This window comes from Hipposideros armiger, unplaced genomic scaffold (genome assembly GCF_001890085.2).
Source record: "Hipposideros armiger isolate ML-2016 unplaced genomic scaffold, ASM189008v1 scaffold_445, whole genome shotgun sequence".
NCBI classification, from domain to species: Eukaryota; Metazoa; Chordata; class Mammalia; order Chiroptera; family Hipposideridae; genus Hipposideros; species Hipposideros armiger.
The window spans coordinates 9653-16722 of record NW_017731795.1 but is presented as its reverse complement, the minus strand read 5'-3'; the positions used below and the strand labels follow the sequence as shown (position 1 = coordinate 16722).

The window sequence follows — 7070 nt, the reverse complement described above, 5'->3', positions numbered from 1 at the left end:
GGCGGCACGCGGCCCCGCCCTCCCGTCCGGCGGCCGCCAAGATCGGGGCGAAGGTGGAGGGCCAGGGCCGCCGCAGGCCGAGCCTGCGTAGCGCGTCGGGAACATCCAAACCCTGCAGACCCGGCGCGGCCCGGAGCATGTGGCCCCCGGGCGGGGGCGGGGAAGTTCCTCGGCGTCGGTGGCACCGAACCCATTTGTCACCTCCCCAGGAGTCTGGGCTCCAGGGCCATCTCCACTCCAGGCTTAAGACCGGAGAATCGCTAAACGAGAAAAGAGAGGGCGGAAAGGAGGGAAAAAGGGAAAATTAAAAAGGGGGGAGAGCAAAATAATACATACATACATACATACATACATACATACATACATACATACATACATACATACTGGAGAGTCCCGGGGTGCACTGGGCACGGAGGACAAGTGGATGCGGGGGAGGTGGATTCCACCGTGGGGGTCCAGGACCCCGGCGGCGCTGCGGACCTTGGGGTTGGGAGCTGGGAGCCCCGGGCTGCCAAGTCCCAACTCGGAGGGGAGAATCCGCGGTCCCCAGGTCACGCAGAAGCCAGGCCACCTGTGGCTTGCATATTGCTCCTAAAAAAGTGACTCGGGGGAGGCGTCAAGGAGGCTCAGGGGGGAACGCTAGGGTGGGCAGAGGCTGCTCCAGGCCAGAGCGGTGAACGGTTCCTCCTCCCCGACCCCTGGCCCAAGTCACCGTGCCTGAAACGCAGCTGAGGCGGACTAGCCGGGTGAGGCTTCCACAGGGCGCGGGCTCCGCGGCTGGCTGCCAAATGCAGACAGCAAGGCCGCAGGCCGCCGCCGCGGTCCCCTCTTGTTGCAAAGTATCTTGTCAAGAGAATAGGAAAAGATAAGCTAGGTATGCTTTATAGCTTACTTGTTAGGGAAAAGATAAGTTGGGTAGCTTGTTAGGAAAAGATAAACAAGTCATGTTTTATAGCCCGTCAAAAAGATAAGCAAGTTATGTATTAACTCGTTAAAAATAATAACCTAACTGTGTTTTATAGTTTGTTAAAATAAACTAACCATTTTTCCTTTTTACACACTAACTGCTTTTTTTTGCTTCTGTATCCAGCTTCAGCTATAAATTCCTTACCCACCAAGACTTAGGTGCTGATCTCCCTTTTGAGAGACAGTCCCAGGTCTGGTCATAAAGTCTCTGGAACGAAAATCTTTTGCAAGTTTTGTTAAGGAGCCGTAAACCTAACACTCTCAGCGCCCTCCCGCCTGGATCTTGGCCTCCACCCATCTGCCCTGGCGCCGGGAGTGAGGATTTGCCGCGGAGCCCCTAACCTCCGGGAAGAGGGTGAACCGTAGGCCAGATCCTCGTGGAAAGGCTGTGCGTGGGGGCGCGGTGGTGAGGGCGCACCCCGCGCCTGGATGGGGGATGCTGCATCTTAGGTAGCATCGCGGGTTCAGGGGTGATGCAGAGACTACAGGAGAAACACCCCCCTCCCTGTGCTCTCTGCTTCCTTTCTTTTTTTTCCACCGCTCCTGACAATGTGCCCACCAGCTGCCAGCCCTCGGAGCCCAAAGGTGAACAAAACCGGGGGGACGCAGCTACAGGCGCAAGCTTGAGGAGCCCAGATATGGGCCTGCACGCTGAGGGACACAGTGGGGAACACCGTCAAAAATACTCCGGGTGGGTGGGAGGTGAGCAGAGAGAGGTGTGAGCCGTGAGGCCTCTTGTTACACGGCGCTGGGCCAGCCCGCCTGGTGGTCACCAGGGCCTCCAGTGCCCCCCCGCGCTGGCCCAGAAACTGGCGTCCGCAGGCCCGGGAGGTCACGTCCATGCCTGAGCGCACCCAGAGCTAGACAGACGCGAACTTGAGCGCGCTGGCTTCCTTCTGCACTCGGGGCTTTCTTTCCAAAGCCAAAAATACCCCCAAATCACGGGTTGCATTTTACACTTTTCTGTAACTGGCCACATTTACATAGATTTCCACCGGGAATTTCCCCATTTCAAGATTGACGGTTGTTTTAGCATTTCCAGGGGCTTGTTACATGAACTGAGGGGATTTACAAGCTGAAGCCCCCCCACGCCCAGGGCAGGGTCGGGCTTGCTGGTCCTCGTCTCCTCCCTGCCCGCTAAGGCTCCGTGGTATTAAAGCAAGAAGCTCAGTGGGCTGTGACCGGGGCCGGTGGATGGGGCCCGGGGTTCTTCCAAAGGCTGCAGCCCTGGGGTGGAGCACGGCCCTGCCCTTGGTCCTCATCTGTCCAATCACTAAGCAACGGAATCCAGCCTCTATCTTCAAAGTACACCACTTCCTCCTTTCCTTCTTAGAAATTTGAGTCCCAGTGGCACTCCAGTGGTTTTCCCTTTAAAGATAAGCTTCTGGAACAGTCCACTCCAAATAAGAGGTAGTGGTTTGTGAGTGCTCAGACTCCAAACCCAAGCTGAGCATTTTCCTCCTTTAGAAATGCGTCTGGTGACACCCTTCCGGCTCTAGAGGCCAGGCAGTTCACACCTGGCTCTGGCCGCCCCCTGGCCCACCCTTGGTATTAACCACAAAAGACGAGATTTTTAACATTGTTAAAATAACACAGAATTAGGCACATGTAATTTTTTAGTGAAGTCCACATTTATTTATTATGTGTACAAGATCTACATAGGAAGGAGAAAGTAGCTTATCGAAATTGCCAACACACTCAGGATGACTTTTTAAATCAACATTTTGGGAAATTGTGTTTTATCCAAGAATTTTTAGTTCCAATGAACTATTCTAATTTATGACTTCTTAAAGTCTCATATACATCAATTACACAGTTTGTTGACTTAGTTGAAAAATTTGTCTTTGGGCCATTAAAAAAAAAATCCACTACTTTAGTTACATTTCTTGAACAGGCTGCCTCACTGTAATACCTACAACAGGAGGAACTTTCAAAATTACAGTGTGTTTAAAGGCTGAAAAGCGAAGGCCCCTGTAGTGGCCACTGTCCCCAAACTTTGGAATGCAAAGTGGGGAGGGGGTTACCTAAAGGTGGGGCAAACCCACCCACTGTTCACAAAATAACCAGGGTCCCGCCTCCAGGCTGGATGAAGGATTGAATGGGAGAGTGGGAGAGTGATTTTAAACCTTTGCACATTGTCTGGAATTTAGCACACAATAAGTGTCAACTTTCATTATTATTAAAATTAAAATATCCATTCACCTTGATGGTAGTTTTTAAAAGGCCAGATGAAGAAAACAAATTAGTTCTGCTGCCTGTAACCAGTGGTGCACGGCCAGAATATAAAGTGTTTGCAAACGGAGAAGAAAAAACGGAGTTCTTTTATCCATTTTGTTAACCCTGTTGTCCCATGGTGGGGCCCAGGGCAGAAAGCCTAGGCTTGGTGTCATGAAGGCTGAGATGCTCTACTTCCTCAGCTACTTTCTCAGCTTCCACTGGAGAAGTTGGCTACCTTCTGAGGTTTGCAGCAGGCCCCTCCAGCTCCTGTGATTCCCTACGTGAAAAATCAGGAGTGAGTGGGGGATGGGACATCTCTTAGTCACCAGTTTTTTAAAAACATTTTAAGTAAACCAACATTATTTGGCTTGGAGTTTTTGCAAATTTCCCTGAGTTGATTGCAAAAAAAATGGAAGCAATTTAGAGTATCCTGAGATCAATCTACAGGATTGCTAGTTAGGTTACCTTTCTGATCCGCTTAGAAATACCAAGAATAGTCTCGGTGTGTATTTTTGGCTCTCCCTGTTAGAGTGTAGCTGCTGTTTGGCCCTAACTCAATTCAATTGGCCGTGGCTGGATCCCTAGCATTGTAATCTCAACCGGTGTAACCATTTAAGAACTTCATTTTCTTTTAGGAAGGATTTCTGCCTTTGGGGTTAAACATTTGGAAGAAGTATATGCGTGTGGGCACCTAACGGCCGATTCTTCTGCCTTTGTCCCGCTCTTGACAGGAATTAGCAGTAATGGGGTCTTCTAACTGGAGAAGCCATGTCTACTTTAAGGACAAAACCCCTTGGGTCCTCGTCTTAATAAAAGTGGTTGGAATTTTAAGGCAAATTTAGGGAATTGTATGTGATGTGAAAAGCTATTAAAAGTCCTACTCAACTGAAGGCCTCTACTTGACCCTGCTCTCCCACCCAGTACAAGGCACCCTTTCCCCATCACTGCCCCTTTGTTCATGCCCGTAAAATAGCTCTTACTACCCTGTTTTCCAATCATTTTTTGCAAAATTATCTTCCTTCTTATAACCTGAGAGCTCACCAAATACAAGGACCAGGCCTTATTAGAGTCTTTCAATCTCCAGCATCTAAGAGGGTGGGTCACCATCTTGGGTGACGCTCCACAAATCCCAACGAATCCCTTTTAAAGGAAAGAGAAGGCATGGCCTGCTGGACCCAGGCCCCGGCTGTCCCTCGCGGCCTTCTCAATCTATATGAGATCAAGTCAGAACAGGAACCTGAACTTCCTTTAGCCACTTACACTTCCAAGTATTTGGACCTTCAGGAATTTTTTTTTAAAAAGACACACCACCAATGGTGGGAAGACGCTGCTACCAACCTACAGAAATCCCTTTGTCTGCACGCATCAAAGCCAAATGAGATGCGAACAGGAGTTTGCAGCAAAGAAAGTAAAGGTTTATTTAGGGATTGACGCCAAACCCGGAGACACAGGTGAGCTAGTGCTAAGAGCTGGCTCCTCACTGGCATAGAAGTTACAAGTCATAGGGCGAAACCACAGGACACCGTGGTCTAGGGGTTCGGGGTCGTGTGGGGAGCTGATTGGTCGGAGGTGAGGTAAGGCTAACGAATCATTTCTTCAGGTCTTGAGGACACTTCTGAGGTCTTTTCCGGCGTCCCTCTGTCCAGTCTCATGGGAAAACAGCCAGAGGGCCGTTCCACCTCAGGGCTCAGAAACTGAAACCTAACTTAGGTCAAGACGTTATCTTTAGCTGCCAGAGGTCCTGACATGTGACCGTTAGTCAGGTCTTCTGCTGACTTGTGGGCGGCTGATTATCCAGGGCAGAGGCTAGTTCTCTGAGGGGCAGAGAGAGAGACAGATGATTTCTAGAGCTAGGATTTAAAGCTAAATTTGATCAAAGTCCTAAGGACGCCTAGTTTGAACGCAGGGCCCTGGGGAGGGTGTATGTCTAGATGCTGCACCAGCTACTGACCATCAGTGATTCCCAATCCGGTAGTGGGTAACCACCAGACTAGACTGCTGGGGGCACAAACCGCAGAGACTGGGGGTGCTGCTTGGAGAGGTGTAGCTTGTGAAACAGGAGGGATGAGCCTCACACATGGACCCACATGTGCTGAACCCCTTCTCCTACCAGCCCCAGGAGCTGTGAGCCTCCATCTCCTCTCTGCCCCAATTCCAGCTCCAGCAATGTGGGCTTTGGGGTGCTATAGCTGCCACTCCATCTTTCTTCCAGTCCCCAGAGCAGCCTTCTCAAATCTTCTCCCACTCCTCTCAAGCCCAACCCACCACCTTCTTCAAAGTCCCTCACCTGCTCTGCAGAGAATATGGCACCAATCTCCGCCGAGTGGTCACCCTGGATTCGCCTCCTGGCCCCTAGCTGAGATTCACGGGTGTCCCGACCGCTGTTATGTGTCAGTCTCCAGTGGAAGAGGGCCCCTCCCCCACAGGCAAACCCGCTGGGATCTCCACCTTAAAACAGGCTCTGCTTCACACCCACACCCTCCTCCTCCTCCCCATAGCCCGTCTTACCTTCACAGCTGAATCTTCCGCAAGAAAGATCTCCTTCAACAAGCTCTGTTTTTCATCTTTCATTTACTCATCTAAAAGATATAGGGGCTTTTTTTTTTTTAAGTTAGCAAAGTAATACATACTTCTTGGACAAACCCTCAAATATGCCGAGTCTATAAAGTGAGAAGGCCACGTCTCCCCTCTCAGTTTTCCCTGTTATTCCCAATCACTGTCATCTACTTCTCCACACACACCCCCACTGCCTCCCCAGGGGCCTGCAGTGGCTTCTTTTCTGCCACATTCAGTGGACATCTCCAGCCTTGACCGACCCCACTTCTCTGCCTGAAAGTGACCATCCACAGGACACACAGACACCATCGCTAGGACTCACTCTGGATGCCCACACTGTAGTCACGCCAGCTCTCCAGTGCACAGCTCGGAGTGGGATCCCCAAACCTACATTCCCTACCCCCTAGGGCCCTGAGGCTCCAGGAGGGAAAGACTGTGGGAGTTCTGCCCACGTAGACTGCAGAGGGGCAAGGCTGAAAGCCTGTGAACTAGACTGTGGATTTCAAGAACGGGGACCATTCTGAGCTATCGGACACCTCCTGTAGCAGGTGCCCAGGCTATATGCTCAGGAGACATTCCTGGATGACTAAATGAAAGAGATGGCTGAGCAATCCCAGCTTTGTCGTGATTCTAAAGCAACCTACCCATCCTACCCAACCTGGAAGTGACTATTTGCTCATCAGTTCTGAAGACCAGGGTTTACGGGATCTATATCCACCCCTTTGACACAGGCTGTGGCTGAGCCAACAGCGACGAGTACTTCTCATCAGCACGTTTTTTGTACTTGAGCGTGACTGCCTCTGGTCCCATGTCTGTAAGGGTATAGATCTCTCAATTCACCAGGACGTCTTGCCATTCTATTCTGGAACCAAAAATACCCCCAGATGCACAATCAATGTCTCAATATGCACATTTTCTCACAGATTCCCTCCATGGACTCCTCCCCTCCAGTGACTCATACCCACACTCACTGTGGTGGCAGCTGACTCCTGAGTCCCCCTCACCAGACTGCAAGGAGGCTGTAGGCATCCTCTCCCCTGAGACCTGGCTTCTGGTTTCTTCTTTCTTAGAACAGACCTGTTCCCCTCCCACCCTCACAGGGAGTCTCCTCGACAGTACTTTAGAATTAAGTATTGATTTCACGGAGAGATAGAAAGTCGTTCAATATGGTCCTGCTCTGAAAAGCTTGCAAGTCTTCCTCACAGTGAGATGTCTGTGCCTGCCTATGTGCTCACAGGATTTGCAGTCAGTGTCTGCTGAGAGCTACCAGCCACTGGGGATATGAGTCACTCAAATCAGAAAGGCTGTACGATGTCACTGACCTCAAAAAA

The 7070-nt window shown here is 50.7% G+C and overlaps 1 long non-coding RNA gene across 2 annotated transcripts; it reads right to left on the bottom strand.

The window, feature by feature from the left end:
- Positions 1–3473: 3473 nt before the first annotated feature.
- LOC109394929 (uncharacterized) lies at positions 3474–7053 on the bottom strand. Of its 2 annotated transcripts, XR_002126554.1 has the most exons (4): positions 6384–7053; positions 5692–5762; positions 5471–5539; positions 3474–4997 (listed from the first exon to the last, which is right to left on the bottom strand). It is a non-coding gene; the product is annotated as an uncharacterized LOC109394929 (long non-coding RNA). The 2 variants fall into 2 exon arrangements; XR_002126553.1 differs by having other exon boundaries at positions 5692–7053.
- Between the last annotated feature and the right edge of the window lie 17 nt (positions 7054–7070).